At 37.7% G+C, this 18,885-nt stretch overlaps 4 non-coding genes across 4 annotated transcripts; 3 read left to right on the top strand and 1 right to left on the bottom strand.

The window, feature by feature from the left end:
- Positions 1 to 1,708: 1,708 nt before the first annotated feature.
- On the top strand, positions 1,709 to 1,779 carry TRNAC-GCA (transfer RNA cysteine (anticodon GCA)). The gene has a single exon. It is a non-coding gene; the product is annotated as a tRNA-Cys (tRNA).
- Positions 1,780 to 4,058: 2,279 nt separating this feature from the next.
- On the bottom strand, positions 4,059 to 4,142 carry TRNAY-GUA (transfer RNA tyrosine (anticodon GUA)). The gene has a single exon. It is a non-coding gene; the product is annotated as a tRNA-Tyr (tRNA).
- A 4,407-nt stretch (positions 4,143 to 8,549) lies between these two features.
- On the top strand, positions 8,550 to 8,623 carry TRNAP-UGG (transfer RNA proline (anticodon UGG)). Its single transcript has one exon. It is a non-coding gene; the product is annotated as a tRNA-Pro (tRNA).
- A 158-nt stretch (positions 8,624 to 8,781) lies between these two features.
- Positions 8,782 to 8,855, top strand: TRNAW-CCA (transfer RNA tryptophan (anticodon CCA)). The gene has a single exon. It is a non-coding gene; the product is annotated as a tRNA-Trp (tRNA).
- Positions 8,856 to 18,885: the final 10,030 nt, after the last annotated feature.

Here is an 18,885-nt window from a genome sequence, read left to right as displayed (position 1 = left end):
TCGGACGTATCGATTGGACAAATACGCCCATAATAACTGGGATGAATATCCCGTGTCCGAAAACTAGCAGTTCGCCCTGTTAAGCCCCCAGGACCTAAATGGCTCAATTTTCGCCCATGAGCTATTTCCGTCAATGGATTAGTTTGATCCAAAAATTGGGATAAGGGGTGTGAACCAAAAAAATCTTGAAAAGTGTTTTTTAATAGAGTTGAAGTGACCAAGTTCTGAGGAGTTGATCTGCGCTTGGTTGCTCTGTGTATAGTTCTTTTAACTGCATCTTCTAAACGACCTAGAGCTAATCTAAATTGATTCTGTAATAAATCTGCTACAGAACGAATCCGTCGATTTCTGAGGTGATCTATATCATCGAGTGTACCCATTCCAAATTTAACCCCGATAAGGTAATCCACAGCAGCCAATACATCTTGTGGTAATGAAAAAATCTCGTTCTCGGGTATATCAAGGTTCAGTTTTTGGTTCAGATTTCGTCGACCAATCTTTCCCAATTCACATCTTTTTCGGAAAAATTTTTCTTGCAATTCTTTACATAGAGACTCGGAAAATACCAAATCGCCACTTATACAGTAGAGTTTTTTATAAAACTCCAGAATGGCTTTTTCCCTCGACCATAGATATTCCTCCCGCTCCCACCTCTCCTTCTTCTTCAATAAAAATAAAAATCTTTCGGGATAGCGAGTATTGTCCAGAATCTCTTCGAGATTTAAACCCATAGCTGATAATAGAACTGGAATAGATATTTTTTGTTTTCTGCTTACACGAGCCCATATCCTTTCTCCCACATCGATCTCTAATTTCGATCTTCTTCCCCAATCTGAAATCAGAGTGCCAGTATATATATAATTAATTCTATTATGGTCTAATTCCGAACGGTAATAAATACCAGGACTTATTAATATTTGATTAACTACGACTCTGTAAATCCCATTTACTACAAATGTTCCATGGGAATTCATTAAAGGAATATTTCCGAGAAATACAGTTTGTTTCTGTATCTTCCTACTATTCCTCCGAATCGATCTTGCTGGTACATATAATTCAGAGTAATATGTAAGGGACTGATATACAGCATCTCTCTCTTTGATGAAAGGTTCTGCTAATTCATATTCATTACCAAAAAGCCTGAATTCAATTTCTTTATCTATATCCTCAATTTTTGGAAAATTATGAAGTTCTTCCATCAAGCCCTGATCGATAAAACGACAAAATCCTTCAAATTGTATCTTACCAAATTCAGGGATTGTAAACGCTCCCTCATTTTCATCTAATCGCATTGGAAGTTTCCCATCTGTAGAAAAATCTATTAAATTATTCCCGATTGATCTATATGGATCAATCCGACAAAAAAGATTCGGATGTATATTCAGTCTTCACTATATCCCATGAAATTCTACCCGTATCCAGATATACTTCCAATAAAAAAAAAAAGGATAAGGAAGAGGTACTTTGATACTTTCTTCCAACCACGTGAAATGGAGCTATGAACGAATGAATCAAACCATTCTTAAATGTTAATCTCACTTAGAAAATTTCCTAATGAAAATAGTCAGATCGAAAGAAAGACGGAGAACAAATTAGATCCATTTCCTTTATGGTTGACTTTAGCATACATCTCATACTATACTTAAAGGACGGACGAATGACTTGAAAGGACAAAAGATTCGATCTGTCCATGGGATTCCCATATCTCGGCGACATAGCCAAGCGGTAAGGCAGAGGACTGCAAATCCTCCATCCCCAGTTCGAATCCGGGTGTCGCCTTGTTGAGGTAAGTAAATGGAAGGAAAAGTCTGTATTTCCATTACAGAACCTCTGGAGACATATTGGTACATATTACCAATATAGATAGTGAGTTACGTACATTTGATCCCGATTCCGTCGTGAATGTACGACCCTCGAGTTAGTTATAGTAACTTGTTGGTCAATGAACAAATGGATTTATTGATCTCTCATATCAGCTCGAACGTCAGTAACGTTCAGAATGCAAAGGTGGTCATTTCAACTTCAACTTTGCACTATGGTTAATAGTTCCCTTATCATCTCGATGATGAAATCATTATTTTTTAGAGAACATGATCCGTATGGATATAGTCGGTATAACTTGGGCTGCTTTAATGGTAGTTTTTACATTTTCCCTTTCACTCGTAGTATGGGGGAGAAGTGGGCTATAATGGTAATGCTTAAGAATCAATTATTGCGTTCCTTCCATATCATGCATGGTAATATATTCTGTTCCATAAGGATCCAGTAATATTGAATCTTCGTTCCAAATTGAAACACTCTACATGGAATTATTTCCTCTTTATCCCCGTAAGGGATGTACGTAATCCCTTATCATTATCATTTTCCTATGAAAAATCTTATTTTCTTCAACAGGTTTGAATTCATTAGTTCTTTTCTAGAATGAGTCGATAATATCATTTCTTCCACTGAAGAACGATCTCTCTTCTCTTTCTTAGTAGGAATAGAAAGAGTCCCTGTTTTATCGGATGGTTCCGAATTGAATTGATCGGATCTGATATGAATTCCGTTCTCGGAAAAATATGGGACATAAGTCTAAGTCATAGATTCCTTTGCTTTTTCATATACCATTTCAAGTGCTATATCTAACATGTGCTAGATATAGATGTTCGTACCGAAAAAAAGATGTTCAACTTTGATCCTAAAGAATCCGCAAGTACGTTCAGAATTAAGTCTGTCTGCATTGGGTCTATTTTTCCAGGAGCAGGAAGAAGGTGATGTGATCAGCTCCGCTATTTTATGGTACGAGGTCCTTCATCCTACATTTACCATATATGGATAAGTACCATTAAGATATATTTATCCATATATGGGTGTAAAAGAAGAAGTAGTACAAAAGAAAAGGTTAGATATTCTTTTCCTCCGTACTACTTCTTCTTTTCTTTTCAAAAAAAATTAAAAGCAATCCCTACCCTGTATTGTTGTAATACAATAGATCCACCCTATATTGTTGTAATATAAAAGATCTCATAACCTATTTTATACTTATGATCTGGATCATAAAGATCTATCTAGTGATCAGCAATCAATTGATTTTCATCAAAATCAATTGCTTCCACTGCTTGCACTGGCCGTTTTGACGTAAGGGATAAGTAGAAAAGCAGTAGGAACTGCAAGGAACAGTAGAACAGCAATAAATGCAAGGGTATTTACTTCCATGATCTCCTTATTTTAACTTTGTTCAAAAATAGCTCGAGATTTGATCTCATTTTGATCTCATTTTGATCTCATAGAGATGAATGAATCTTTCTTTCAAGATCCATGAAATAGATGTATGTCATTGATAGAATTGGTTCGAGTAACGGAATCTAACTAATGGATTGAATGAATTCTTCGATGGAAATAGTATAACCTAATACGATCACTTTTGATAAGACTAGTAGTAAAAACTTACGTGCATCAGAAAACGTTCCGATCAACACATGTCTGGTATAATTTCGAAAGAATAGGATTCGTACGAATAAGAACCTTATGCTCCTCCAGAAGACGTTCGTCAGACATGAGAGATATTTTGCTTGGATCTCCACGATTTAGATGGAATTGTGAATCTATCCCGCTTCGGTGATGATATAGAAAGAAGTATCCCATATCGAATTTATCCAGAGGCCCACCCCATGACCCTGGAATGATAAGGACTAGTCCGTCCAGATCCTGACATGATCATTCACAGTTCACTTACTATTGGATCGGGACTGACGGGACTCGAACCCGCAACTTCCGTCTTGACAGGGCGGTACTCTAACCAATTGAGCTACAATCCCAATACAGTACAGTTCACCTACTATTAGATAATATTTATTTCATGATAGGTGCTAGATAGGTCATATAGATTATGCGAGTGCTAGGTCGATTAAATATCTTATCCTTCTCTTTCATTTTTGAAATGTATCGATTCATACGGAATTGGGCATCTACGATATGAATAGATATCGATGTCGGGGTTCAATAACCAATTATCTTTTCATTCATGATTAGCATGAATATAACCATACCGATAGATTGGTATTGATGATATTGGTTGGGTCGAGCTGGATTTGAACCAGCGTAGGCATATTGCCAACGGATTTACAGTCCGTCCTCATTAACCACTCGGGCATCGACCCAGGAACAAGACAGTAATTTAAAATTATTTAGGATACCTAACGAATGGATCATGGTACCCCCAGGGGAAGTTGAATCCCCGTTGCCTCCTTGAAAGAGAGATGTCCTGATCCACTAGACGATAGGGGCCACCAATCTATTCTTTATAATATGAAAGTGATCGGGAAGTTGTCAATAATATTACAAGAATTCTTGGTTTCCTCAAGGTTTTTTTCAATAAACTTGCCTATCGATAAAATGGAGTCCCTTCAGAAATTAAATATTGCAACTAAAACAACTCTAAAGCAATTTACGGAATCTATATTTGTGATCCATCGGCCCAGTTCCGATAAAAAAGACTTTATGGACTCAAATTATACAAAATGTTTCATACTTGATAATTTTGATAATTTAAATAATTTTGATAATTTTGATAATTTAAATAATTTTGATAATTTTGATAATTTAAATAATTTAAATAATTTAAATTATTTAAATAATTTAAATAGTGAATGGGGCTTATCGTTCTCTGATCGAAGTTATCCGGAAAAGACTCAAAAAAATATAAATGGGTTGGTTGGACAAAAGATCGATCCGTATGTTACAATCGGATCGTGGCGGGTATAGTTTAGCGGTAAAAGTGTGATTCGTTACATTATCAACTCGAATAATGGAAGGATCTTTTACATGGATCTTTGATCCATCTAAAGCTCTATTTCCAGATAGGTTCAAAACCTCCCCTATACCATCCATCCAGAGTTCATATGTTACACAACTTCATATACTTTACGTTCCCATATTAGAGTATAGTGCTTCACTTCTTTCCATTAAAACAAATGCCCGTTGGTGTTCCAAAAGTGCCTTTCCGAGCCCCTGGAGATGAAGATGCAACTTGGGTCGACTTATACAACCGACTTTATCGAGAGAGATTACTTTTTTTGGCTCAGGATATCAATCACGAGATTGCAAATCAACTCATGGGTCTCATGGTATATTTGAGTGCAGAAGATTCAAATAAAGATATTTTCTCATTTATCAACTGTCCCGGTGGATCAGTAATACCAGGGGTAGGTCTTTTCGATATGATGCAAGCAATAGTACCAGATGTACATACAATATGCATGGGGGTAGCTGCTTCAATGGGATCTTTCATCCTAATCGGGGGAGAAATGCCTAAACGTATAGCATTACCTCACGCTAGGGTTATGATCCACCAACCTGCTAGTTCCTATTATGACGGATCGGCTGCAGATTTTCATAACGAATCGAAACACGTAACGATGCTTCGCGATTACATAACCAGATGTTATATAGAAAGAACGGACCAACCCGGAGAGGTAATTCAACGGGACCTGAACAGAGATGTTTTTATGTCAGCAACAGAAGCCCAAGCTTATGGCATTGTTGATGTCGTAGCGGAAGGTTGATCTCATAGCGGAAGATCCTCTTTTTTAATTTATTTTTATAATGAACTGTAAACTGTGATCTCTTTGTTCCTTTTCAAAAAAAAAAAAGGGGGGGGGGAAGTGATTCATTTCATAATCACCTGATATGGTATGGTTAGGATCAATCCGAACCAGTTGATTCCGCATACAATACAGCTAGAATGCCCACTATTCAACAACTTATTAGAAATGCAAGACAGCCAATAGAGAATAGAAAAAAATCTCCTGCTCTTCGAGGATGTCCTCAGCGTAGAGGAGTATGTGCTAGGGTGTATGTGCGACTCGTTTGGATCAGAAACTTAAACAGACTGGGAAATTCTTACAACGGAATAACAGAAGAATTTTCCCGCTGTAATCAAGTAAAGATCCATCATCTAACCTTACCGGGGATGAAATTTATGGTTTCCATTGGTGCAAATCCAATCACCTTGATGTGGGATGAAAAGCAATTCCTCATTGGTAGCGAATGGTCATCAATCCATTGAGCGGGGAAATCATGCAAATTGAAGAAGCATAAAGTTTATGCTCATATTGCCGCGAGAACGGAACAACAGGGTCAGCTACCTGGCCAACCCCAGAATTACATGTCGTTACTGTATTAATAGATCTTGTAATGAGAGTATTTATTACTTAATGATTCAAGAGTAGAGCTGGAGATGGTAAACCGTACAAGTTACCGATAACATACTCATCTCATATTTCGGAAATGAATAAAAGGCTCCGGCGTATAGAGAGGACCTTACCGTTGGAGAAAGAACCATAGAAACGATGAAACCCATGATTTTTTCTCATTCTCAGTACAAGGTCCCAGTCCTTGCCTACCAGGAAGATGCCTATCCAAAGGGAATTATGGTTGGGAAGGTTGCAGTAGCAAAAGCCATTGGAACTTTTATTTTCTAAATAAGAAGAATCAGTGTTATTCTCAATGGACCAAACAAAACAAATGACTAACCGAGAAAAATATTAGCGATTCATGAGAGTAAACTTCAATGACCAGAGTGAAACGTGGATATATAGCTCGAAAACGTCGGAAAAAAATTCTTGCATTTGTATCAGGCTCTCGAGGGGCCCATTCGAAACTTTTTCGAACTGCTAACCAACGGAAAGCTAGAGCCTTAGTTTCCGCCCACCGAGATAGAGGTAAACGCAAGAGAGATCTTCGTCGTTTGTGGATTACTCGGATCAATGCAGCAGCTCGTGCCAATGGGGTTTCTTATAATAGATTCATCCAATATTTGTACAAGAGGCAGTTGCTTCCAAATCGTAAAACACTTGCACAAATAGCTGTATTAGATAGTAATTGCTTTTCCACCATCTTTAACAACTTATCGTATGATGAAATAGGTTAGGTATAGATGAAATAAATAGGTAAAGATGGAATGGATAGAACAGATTCTCCCGGAGAATTCCCTCCGGGAAGGTCGAAATATTGAAAAGTTTTTTCATATTGGATTGGAAATGAACGAAAAGAATTCAATCCAATTCTTTTCCAAAAATGAAATCCTGTTGACTTTTTCAACAATAGACTCAAGATCTGCATCTTTATCGAACATATATTCCAGCTCCGATTTGATTAAGGAGTAGGCTTATTTCCCATGGATCAAATTAGTTTTCATTATAAAGAAAAGGTAACAAAGATAGAATACGAGCTCGTTTAATAGCGTTAGTCATTAGACGTTGTTGTTTTGAAGTTAATCTATTCACTCGGCCGGATAATATTTTTCCTTGCTCACTAATAAATCGACTAATTAGGCTCATATTTTTATAATCGATCCGATCTCCCGACCTAATAGGTGACAAATGTCTACGAATTGGTTTCAAATATCTACGAATTGGTTTCAAACGTCTGCGAATTGGTTTCAAATGTCTACGAAAAGATTGCTTGGGTTTATCCATAGTTTGTTTCATGAACCTTTTGAATACTATTTATTCAAAATCTTTTTTAAATATTGTTCCATTAAAGATCTTGTTGAAATACCATTTCTTTTTATATCTGTGATTTATTCCTATCCATGGGTAGTACGTTTAATCTCTTTTTTTTATCTCTCCATGAATGGTATGCTTGTAACAATAGGGACAAAATTTATTTGATTCCAATCGAATAGGTGTATTGCGTCGATTTTTCCGAGTCGTATATCTAGAAATCCCCGGGAATCTTTTATAAACACTATCTTGGGTACAACTAGTGCACTCCAAAGTAATTGTTACTCTTATATCTCCGCTCTTGGCCATAAACTTACTCTGAATATTGGTTTTGCTTTTCGACCTCAAAAATAAAAAGGGAAAAAGGGATAGAAGTTGATAGCCGGAGATCCTACGGTGAAACATTTGAAAGTAAAAAAATGATTGATCAGGAGTGAGTTTTCAGTTTTACTTACAAAATTGAATGTGGAAAGAATCTTTAGATCGATATTTCTACTTGAATTCTACCCCCTTCCAGTCCTAAACTTAGATCCTTTTTGGGGCTGAATGCACTAATTTCTCCAAGAGGTAGGAGAAGTCAATCTAGCACAATCTTTTTTCCCTTGGCTTTAAGAAAAAAATTAAGAAAAGGAAAGAGAAAGAAAAAGAGCATCTGGAAAAAAACGATTGATTTCTATCAATAGGGCGGCTAAAAAACTGACGCATAAAATAGCTAACACAGGCGCTGTGGAAAGATAGGTCTTTAGATCTTGCATTGTAAATTCTCCTTATTGATCATAATGTGTAAGTGATTCAACCGTATCAATAGTATAGTTATGAATCCTAGAGAAAACTCGGAACTGATGAATATATATATAATGTGATCCGGGCTGTGGTCCTATTTATAGAAAAGGAAAAAGATGTTTCATCACCATAATTAATAGTGATATTCTAGATAATAGACCTTACATGTATAAAGTCTTTTCACTCACGAGACCGAAGAGAAATGAAGGTGGAAAAATGTGGGAAACATATTTCTAATTCTATAAAATAAAATTAAAATAACATTGTCTAATGATTAGAAGGGATGTAGCGCAGCTTGGTAGCGTGTTTGTTTTGGGTACAAAATGTCGCAGGTTCAAATCCTGTCATCCCTACCTTTCCCTTCTTTTCTATGGAAAGAAAGGAATGAAAGATCATTTGATATCGATTCGACGGGAACATCAAATAATTGAATCGTATCAGATGCGAAAGTGTTTTGCTCTAAGAGTATCAACAAAAGGTATTTTTCCTTCATCTCCGAATATTAAAGAAAGCGCTCTTAGTTCAGTTCGGTAGAACGTAGGTCTCCAAAACCTGATGCCGTAGGTTCAAATCCTACAGAGCGTGATTCTGTTCCTATCAAATCCAACCCTCAAAATTATCGATAATTCATTCCAACTGGAACGAGCAATGGAATCTGACCTCCTAGGAAAAGTAGGAGGCCAATGAAATTGGAGGATATTCCAGGATCAAATATCCAATTGATCACCACGTCGGTATTGTGAATATGCAGTTACGAATAATCCGGCCAAAGTTATAGGAATTAGACCTAACACAATTCCGGATGGCAAAGCCTCAATCATTTCTATTCAACGGAATAAGTAGGGATAATAGCTATACTGGATAGTACCCTTAATTTGCTATGAATCTCAATGATCAGAAATTTATATAGAGGGAATAAACAAAATTATTGAAATTGAAATAGTGAACTGAGAGGGTTTCCCCTTCCTTCATTTTGAATAAGTTGTATCTTGCTCGAACTAATGAATAGGACTAGGGTGAAAATGATAGAAGCCAATAAGAAACCGAAATAACTAATTATAGTTATAGTAGGCGTGGAAGGACTGAATGAAATATGGTTTATACATATCTTCATGAGACAATTACCTAAATTTTTCTTTTCGTAACCTTGAGATCAGAATACAAAAGATCAATTGTCCCAATTCGTACCAATTCTCCTATATCTACTATAGGATATGTATGAATGAACATGGATGAGAGGAGATCTATAGTAGAAATCTCTTCATTATCCTAGAAATCATTCATCGAGCAACTAATGAATAGCACCGGCAAACCCCTTCACAAATTGTCGAATGTAATCTTCTTACAGGGTGAATGAATTCTCAATCAGTACGATTGGATCACCTGGCATTATCTTTTTACCAGCAGCTATCGGTCCAGAGACTGGACCGGAAGAAAACTCTCCACAGACATAGCCAAAGTTTTGTGAATTTCACGTTTAGGTGTAAGAAAGAATATGAATATCCAGTTTGTCCTTTCATTTCTCGATCTTATTGATCCAATCATTCGACCCTCTAGACGGATTAGGTTTTTTCAATATTAATTATTATAGCGAGTAGAGCCCGATATTACAGAAATTCCACCTATTGAAAAGAGTAACTTGTAATTTCACATACCTAAAATTGACTAGGTTCTATTGCACTATCCACTTGGTTTTATCTAATAAGTAACACCTACTCGTTAATACAAGGTACTATATAATAAGTCTGTGGCATAACTCCATCTGTGCCGGATACTATTGGAAAAGCAACATACATCTGCGTAGCACCAATGATCCCCGTGCAATTTGAATTACTGGGTTAATCTACACGGGCATAATGTCATGTCGGAATGAAAAAGGAATAATATAAAAGAATAATATTCTGGATGAGTTTTATTGATAGTGATTGATATCCTTTGCAAGCGGCACTCATCCTCTTTTTCGGTTCTAAAGTCACCCGTATGCAGAAGCTAATTCCAATCGAAAATTTCCACTATGCTATTGTTACAACATCGATTGAGGGAGTTGGGGTTCCTTACGCCCGGACGGACCTCGGAACATGCAATATTCTCTTCTTTCTGTTGGGATTTAGTCGACCAAACAGAGATAGAATAACTGCTGGCAGGAACAGAATCATTCTATCCCGTTCCTTCTCGATACTCATCAAAATTGTATTGCTGTGTCAGAAGAAAGCTAGCTATACTGGTCCAGTAGACTTTAAAGATACCCTTGGTATAACATTGACAATCGAACAAGGATTGGAGAAGATATCAGTAGTTTTCTATTTCCTGATCTCTATCTTTCATGGGATCAATTCCCCCTTGACTGACTTTACAATAATATATGGAGCTGAGCATGTCTGGGAATACGGGAGAACGCTCCTTTGCTGACATTATTACTAGTATTAGATACTGGGTTATCCATAGCATTACCATACCTTCTCTATTCATTGCAGGTTGGTTATTTGTAAGCACGGGTTTGGCTTATGATGTGTTCGGGAGCCCCCGGCCAAATGAGTATTTCACAGAAAGTCGACAAGAGGTTCCATTAGTAACTGGCCGTTTCGATCCGTTAGAGCAACTCGATGAATTTACTAGATCTTTTTAGGAGGCACTAATGACTATAGATAGAACTTATCCAATTTTTACAGTTAGATGGTTGGCCGTTCACGGGCTAGCTATCCCTACAGTTTTTTTCTTGGGATCAATATCGGCAATGCAGTTCATCCAACGATAAACTCTATACTAAAGGAAGAGGAAGTATGTAGATATGACACGACCGAACCCGAACGACCAAAATGTTGAATTGAATCGTACCAGTCTCTACTGGGGGTTGCTACTAATTTTTGTACTTGCTGTTCCATTCTCCAATTATTTTTTCAATTAGGAACAATGATAATATTCTCACTCCATTCGAAGAGATCCAATACGCATAATTATCTATGCTATGACTGTTTATGTCTCGAGTATGACCACTTAAGAAAATTTGAAAGGGAGTAAGAGAAATGGCCGATACCACTGGAAGGATCCCTCTTTGGTTGATAGGTACTGTAACTGGTATTATCGTGATTGGTCTACTGGGTGTCTTTTTCTATGGTTCATATTCCGGATTAGGGTCATCCCTATAGTAGGGGAAATGCACTTACTGTCTGTGGGAAATAGTATACATGCGAAAGTTAAAAATCGATAAGGCCTTACCCTTCAAAGAAGGGTAAGGCCTTATCGAAATCTCTTTTTGAGATTCTTTCTATATTAATCTGAATTAGAAGAGAAGATTCGTACAAATAAAATGACTCTGTCATTTACTTCATTCAATGCCTTTCAGTCAAGTGATGAGCCAATCTATTCTTCCGCTATATGATCGGAAAAAATTTGGATCGATCAAATTTAAATATCTGTCGAAGGAACAACAGAAAAACGGATAATATTAAGTACTAAATATTTGCTCATTTATCTGATGGAAGATTATGCGAAGTTTTTGTAAAAACCCGAACTATGAGAATCTAAATGTGCATATAGAATATTTTCTTCTATTTTTTTGGCTTACAAAATAAAAGAGGAGGAAAAACACCTTTTATTCATTTTCTCTCATTAGGAACAAACCCTATCAAAAGTTTTATAGGTTTTTTTTTTTATGAGTGATATTGCCCCTTACTTGTCTGCTCTTCCTTCTTTAGGAATTTTCAGTATAACGTACAAAATAATCTTCAAATTACGAAGGAATTGACGAATAGGACAAGATCGGAAACCCAATTAGTTCTTCGAATAATGAAATAGGAGAATGGGATCAGAGAAAATAGGAATCTTCTCCAAGATTGCTTAGTTATTCTCCTCATCTCTCCTCCCTACGATCTATCTCTATTTTCCGGCCGGATCGTTTGGACAAGGAAAGGAGGGAATGGCATGTATATAGTACACGATATAGCATATCGGGGATCGTTCAACAAGTTGATCTGTTCCAGTGCTTATGGAGTCACTCCCTATTTCAATTTTATTCCAATTTAGATCTAAATGAACATTTTTAGATCTAAATGAACATTTTATCAAGAATATATAAGGGAGAAGAAGGATAAAAGGCTCCGAAGGGGTATTAATTTTTGAATCAATAAGTAAACTTCATGTTCAAAAATCTATGGACCTAAAGATTCATCTCGGCCAATTGAACTTTCTCAAATTGTTTCTTCTTAAGGACCAAAAATATCTGTGCCAGAATGACAGATGCTAAGAATAATAAAAGACCTTTAACACGTAATGGATCTTGAAGTACTATCTCTGCATCTCCTTGACCAAATCCACCCAAATTAGGGTTATTCGTTAATGGCTGATCGACCTTGATCAATTCGCCTTCTGAAATAAGAAGCTCCGGTCCTGGAGGTACAATGTCAACCACTTGCCCACCATCTGATGTATTATCGATAGTTATCTCATATCCACCCTTTTCTTTACGTAAAATTTTGCTCACTCTTCCTGTTGCTGAAGCACTATAGACCGTATTGTTGCTCTTACTCCCGTCGGGATAAATTTGTCCTCTTCCTCTATTACCACCCACATATATGGGATATTTCAGGAAGTGAGCTTCTTTATCAGTAGAAGGATCTGGTGAAAGGATGGGGAACACAAGTTCACTATATTTTTGACCGGGAACAGGACCTATTACAATAATGTTTTTTTTATTGGGACGATAGTTCTGAAAATAAAGATTACCCGTCTTTTGTCTAATCTCAGGGGAAATACGATCCGGAGGGGCTAATTCAAAGCCCTCGGGTAAAATTAGAACAGCTCCTACATTTAAAGCCCCTTTCTTGCCATTAGCAAGAACTTGTTTCATCTGCATATCATAGGGGATCTTAACAACTGCTTCAAATACGGTATTGGGAAGCACGGATTGTGGAACCTCAATATCCACAGGTTTTTTTGCCAAGTGACAATTGGCACATACAATACGTCCAGTGGCTTCTCGGGGATTTTCATAACCCTGCTGTGCAAAAATGGGATATGCATTCGAAATGGATGTCCGAGTTATGATATGTATCATGACCAGGACGGAAATTAACCGAGTCATCTTTTTCGCCCATTCATAAGTATTTCTATTTTGCATGGTTCAATTATTGGTTCCAAATCATTTTTGGGGTGAGAGTAGGTAGCTATCATAGTTACCTGTCAAAAATTCTGCTACTATATTGATTCAACCAAACCTAAAAATAAGAAATCGGAAGTCTCGCACCAGGAGAAGAATGAAGGGGAGGAATAGCTAATTCCTGAACACGGAAAACACTTTATTATTCTGTTTCAATTGTTTCGGTCGGAGAAAACAACCTACCTATTCTTTATTCATTCATCGAATGATAAATTACTACAAGTGAAGGAGATATACGATTGAAACGACGGAAGATCCAATATTTAAGAATCGTATCTAAGATGACTGGAAAAGTTGAAACAAGACCAGATATGATTCGTTCATTATGGGCAAATCCATAACTTTCGGAGATCGAATCGATCATCAGTTCCCAACCATGGGGTGAATGAAACCCAATACATAGATCGGTTGCTAAAAGAATTAGAAAAGCTTTCATTGTATCGCTCAGACTATAGAAGAATTCTTGGATCCAAGAATTGATAATAGCGAGTTTATTCTTACCCAGAATGATATAAGCACTTATAAAAGCAAAACCTATTAGATTTGTTAATAAATGTGATATTATCTGGATACAATCTTCATTGTACATTTCGACCAATTGGATCGTTTCTTTGTGAATCTCTATACGAATAGATTGTGAATGTGTTCCCAAAGAATCTTCCACCATTCTTTCTAACAAGAATAGTTCTTCTATTTTCTCAAATCTTCCCAGAGCATTTTGTTCCTGGAGATAATCAAAAATTTTCTGAGATTTAACCGTATTCCACCAATTTGTAACCCAAGGCTCCAAACCTTTCCGTAATGAAATAGGAATTACCCAAGGCAGTACTACTAAACATGCGAGATATCGTAGGGAAGCTGATGCTTTATATTCGGACACTTCCAATTCGTGAATCGCTAACGAACCTGATTCACTTGTCAGTTCTGTCCGAAATCTAGACAAAGTACGAGTGATAGAATGAGGTATGGGATCCATAGATTGATCTATTGCGTAATTGTTTGATCCCGATCAAAAAAATATACTCGGGAAAAAAGTAAAAGGTTTGTTCAAAATGGGTGAGACGGAGCATAAGGAGATCATTCCAAATCATTTATATATGGACCAATTATCTATTAATTTTTTTCATCTTCTTCTTTTTTAGAAGAATAACTTGAAGTAACATAAGTCTTATTCATTGCCAAGATCTTTTGAATCCTGATCACTAGATCCTTTACGAATATTTCCCCAGTTATCTCCAAAGATGACAAACGCTCTTGAAAAATGAGAGAACGACAAAAAGTCATAATTGGATCGTGATGAGAGGAAAAAAGCGTTTTAGTTTTAGGGAAACCGGACCACTCTATCTAGTAATTGTTGTTTCTGAGACATCATATTCATCTACTGGTACCAGTTCTATTTTAACTTATTGCTTTTTCTATATTACCTCTTTCTATACTATTTCATAAAAATAGTATATTGTTCGTAAAGATCCTATATCGTTCCATTTTCATACAATGAAATATTTATTGAAATTTCATTGTATGAAAATGGAATATTTATTGAAATTTCCTGATTGGATATTTATTCATGTTCCTTTATCCTCGACATACATTCAAATGTAAAAACATTTGAATATATGTCGAGGATAAAGACACCCCCGATTTCAAAACCCTTCAATGGATACACGCAAGAAACGGGCTGATTCAGCGGCTTTCTGTTCGATCTCCCTTAGGTTCACATTATCACCAGTGTTGTGGGGAAAAGTATCCGACTCGGATGACCCTATCCCTACTCTAAAGGTGACAGTCTTTAGCAACAACTGAAAGTAAAGCTTTGATATTTTCCTTTATGAAAGTACAGAGAGAAGGAAGAAAAGATTAACCAACCTGGTGTCTTTCGCTTAGTCGATCCTTATCCTCTCTCTTTGTCTCTTGTTCCCAGCTCCTTGCTCTTTTTGCCGGTCTAGCTACACACAGATCCTGCACAAACAAGAGAGGAAACTACAAGATACATGTACTCATAACTGATGCATGGATTAGAGTGAATCAAATATACAAGTAAATACAATACATCAATGCAATACAAGTATATAGGAGAACATGCAAAACTTTATTGATAGAAGTAACAGGGTTCTGAGAAGGTTACAACCATTGATGGCTCCAATCCAGCAGCACCTCCCCAGCAGCAAGAACTCTCCTCTTCACCTCTAGTAAAACAATCACCCAATAGCTCTAACTGTAAACCAACAGCACCTCCTTGCTTTACACAAAATTCCAGCCTCCTTAGACCTCATAGAAGAGCTCTATATATAGGAGAGAAGAAGAAAGGATGAGTCAGCTTGAGACTGACATAAAGCTGCCTTGTGTCCTCTCCCTCTTCAGTTAAACTTCAGTTTCAAGTACCTCTTACTCATCATAGGGCGAATCCCTTGAACCAAGTGTCAGTTTGGAAGCTTCCTGGGCAATTGACACCTTGCAGAATGACTGTGCCACTTGGCCAATCTCGCCCAGCGCAGGTAGCCTTCATTAGATTTGACTTTCAGCGCAGGTACAAGGAGGAGCAGTTGCATTCCAGCGCAGATGCTCAGTGGAGCAGCTGACATGATCCAAAAATAGCCTGTTTCTGAGTGTTTTCAGGTGGAGAACTGATGGGAAGTGCTGTGGTTTGCTGACCTTGTTCCTCTAGGGGTAAGAACAACATGTTTAGGGACTGAGGATCCCTGTAATTATTGACATTTCATGCTCCATGCTGCGAGGCACAAAAATGTCTATAACAGTTGCCCCCTAAAGTATGAGGCCGTTTATCGGGTGAAATGCTTTATCTAGAGGGTCCGAAGTTCATTCCAGTGCTGAGAGGTGCCCTGTAATACAATACAATACAATACATTATTTTTCATTCTGTTTTCATGATCTAGCTGAGGCGGGCATTCCCATGCTCAGCTTTATAAATACATTTTGGTACATAGAACAGACGATCGTCTGATGGTAGACTGATAATTCTCTGCTGAAATTATCATCCTTTGAGTAGGATGATCATCTGCTGCAATGATGTACATGACAAGTGCTTTTATATTTCCTGAATATGTATCGCAGCCCGGATGGATGAAACTAGATCCGGGGTCTTCAAACTCGTTCGATCTTCACTCTAAGTACAAGTCGATCCATGTGAGAATTTCGCTGAAGTCGAACATGGAAAGACATCGCTTGATTACCGGCCAATAATGAAAATCGTTAACAAGCACGAGAGGAATCACCGATAATGATAATGACCCTCAAGGTACTGCAGTACAATTCACGTGGCGTGAATAAAGGACTTGGCGTCAAACGCCACGCAAAATCTTCTGGTCGAAGGTCATTGATGTATACCTGTCGCCGGAAGTGAGAAACTTGCCATTGAGGCATGCAAGCTTCAAAGTACTGATGGGGTTGTTCCTAGATCAACTTCTTGGATAATGAGCTGAAGTCAACAAGAAGCGATCCGTCAAAGGAGGGCCTTAATGAATCCCACATCAATGACACGGAACGGAGCTAATGATTTTAGTGGAGGTGAAAACAAACTGTGATATATGATTCAGGGTGGCGATCATGAATGGATGAAGGATAATGTATGGCAGTGGATGGGACACGGTTGACACTTTCAGAATGACCTCTCTTGAACATATAACGACACTGATGCGATGGATCGGTAGCATTACCCCAAAATGTGGATGGTTTGGCGAAGACCATGGTGATGAGACCGGTGAATGAAACAACCCACCCCGATGTGGTACGGAAGAAAAGTGTCATGTTCAAGAGCGACTTGCTACCATTAAGCTTCGATGTTCTCCCAATTTTTCCCCAGTCATTTCTGACCAGTACCTCTTTATTTTTGTCAAGATTGAGGAGGATAACATATGCTTGTTCTATAACCTGCCCTTCGGGCAAGCCCATCGCTATGTTTTAACGAGCCTAGCGATAGGGAAACTCGTTCTCGTCTAAAGACAAGTTTGTCGCTATTTAATCATTTTAACGAGTCTAACGACAAGGAAAACTCGGTCCTTTTCATTTTTAGAGAGTCTGAAAAGGTACATAAAGTCAACTCCAGAATTCCTTTTTCGTCATCTAATCCCTTAAGTCCGAAAAAGTATAAAACAATACAGAAGGGATGAATTTTCGATTGCTTTAACGAGCCGAACAAAACAAGCGCTCGATCTTTTTGTGCAATAATCCCTCAGGTCCAAAAAGATTAAAATCTAGAGGAGGGATAGCGTTCCGGTTGTTTAACGAGCTGGAAGGCCAAAACTCGGCAAACTTTTCATATTTTACGAGTCAGTGAAAAGAGCTCAAAGAAGACTCGTCTTTTGAGGAACGAGTGATAAACAGGGATAGCAGCAGATTCCAGGTACAAATTGGAATTCTCCAATCACGGCAGTGTCACAAGGATTGTTAGGTGAAATCACTCTTCGCAGCTGTTTCTCAAAAGAGGTAAACACACAAATGGAGGTGAATGATCGGCCAAATGAAAAGTGGAGGTGACGGCATATAAACATGACCAAGGGCTTTTAATATGGCTTTCAAAGGTTACATTTCTCGAGGTTGTTTACTGGTTCATTTTTCTGGATGAGCTTGAACTGCTAGGGAAAGATTGCTCACAATTTACGTTTATTTTTTAACGAGCATGAACTTCTGCACAAAAACTGCTCGATGATTGCTTTTATTTTTTAACGAGCATGAACATTGCTAAAACTGCTCGATGATAAGTTTGCATGCCCCCAGCATAATAATGCAAATCGAGGTGCATGCCCCCCAAGCTTCATTGCATTCAACTCGGTGGTTGGAATGAAGGTTTACCTTTGAATTTTGAAAAGGGGATTTGTTTCATTTTTTAATGAGGTTGAGATAGTAAAAGAACTATCCTCATGACTCCTTGTTTCATTTTTTAACGAGGTTGACACGAGATAAGAACCGTCCTCGGAGCCGACAAAATATCTAGGAGTCTTCCGAATCCAACCAGAAGATTGGATTAGATTTCATTTTGTAGGTTTCCACCGTGGCCACTCCCGCCAGATTACTTGGAGGCGGTAGGGCGAAAGTACCCATTAAGGCAAGATCTTTTAGGAGACCTACTCCGATATTTTGGAGCAAATGATTCCTTCCATGGATCATTGGAATGCTTCCTGTAACTTGTGAACTGTCGGGGAGAAAAGTTTGTTGGTTGACGACTGTAATTCCTCCTTGAAAGGGAAATGCAATCTTCCTGAAGTAGGTCGACACAACTGCTGCCATGGCATATATCCAGGGCCTTCCCAGTAGGATGTTGTAATCGAGGTTTCCATCAATTACTTCAACATCAATTCCTACTGTTTTGCCCCCTAGTTCAACTTGCAAGTTACTTAAAATCCCGTATGGAGTGTATGATCGTCCATCAAATGCTTTTAACGTTGTCGATGATTTCGACAAGGGTGGTGAACCTAAATTTTTCCAGCAACTCATCGACATAAG

This window comes from Pinus tabuliformis, chromosome 9, assembly GCF_031772625.1.
Source record: "Pinus tabuliformis cultivar Carrire ecotype Pingquan chromosome 9, CPIR1, whole genome shotgun sequence".
Classification (NCBI taxonomy): Eukaryota; Viridiplantae; Streptophyta; class Pinopsida; order Pinales; family Pinaceae; genus Pinus; species Pinus tabuliformis.
Note: the sequence above shows the minus strand (reverse complement) of the source record. Positions and strands in the feature narration are given on the sequence as shown.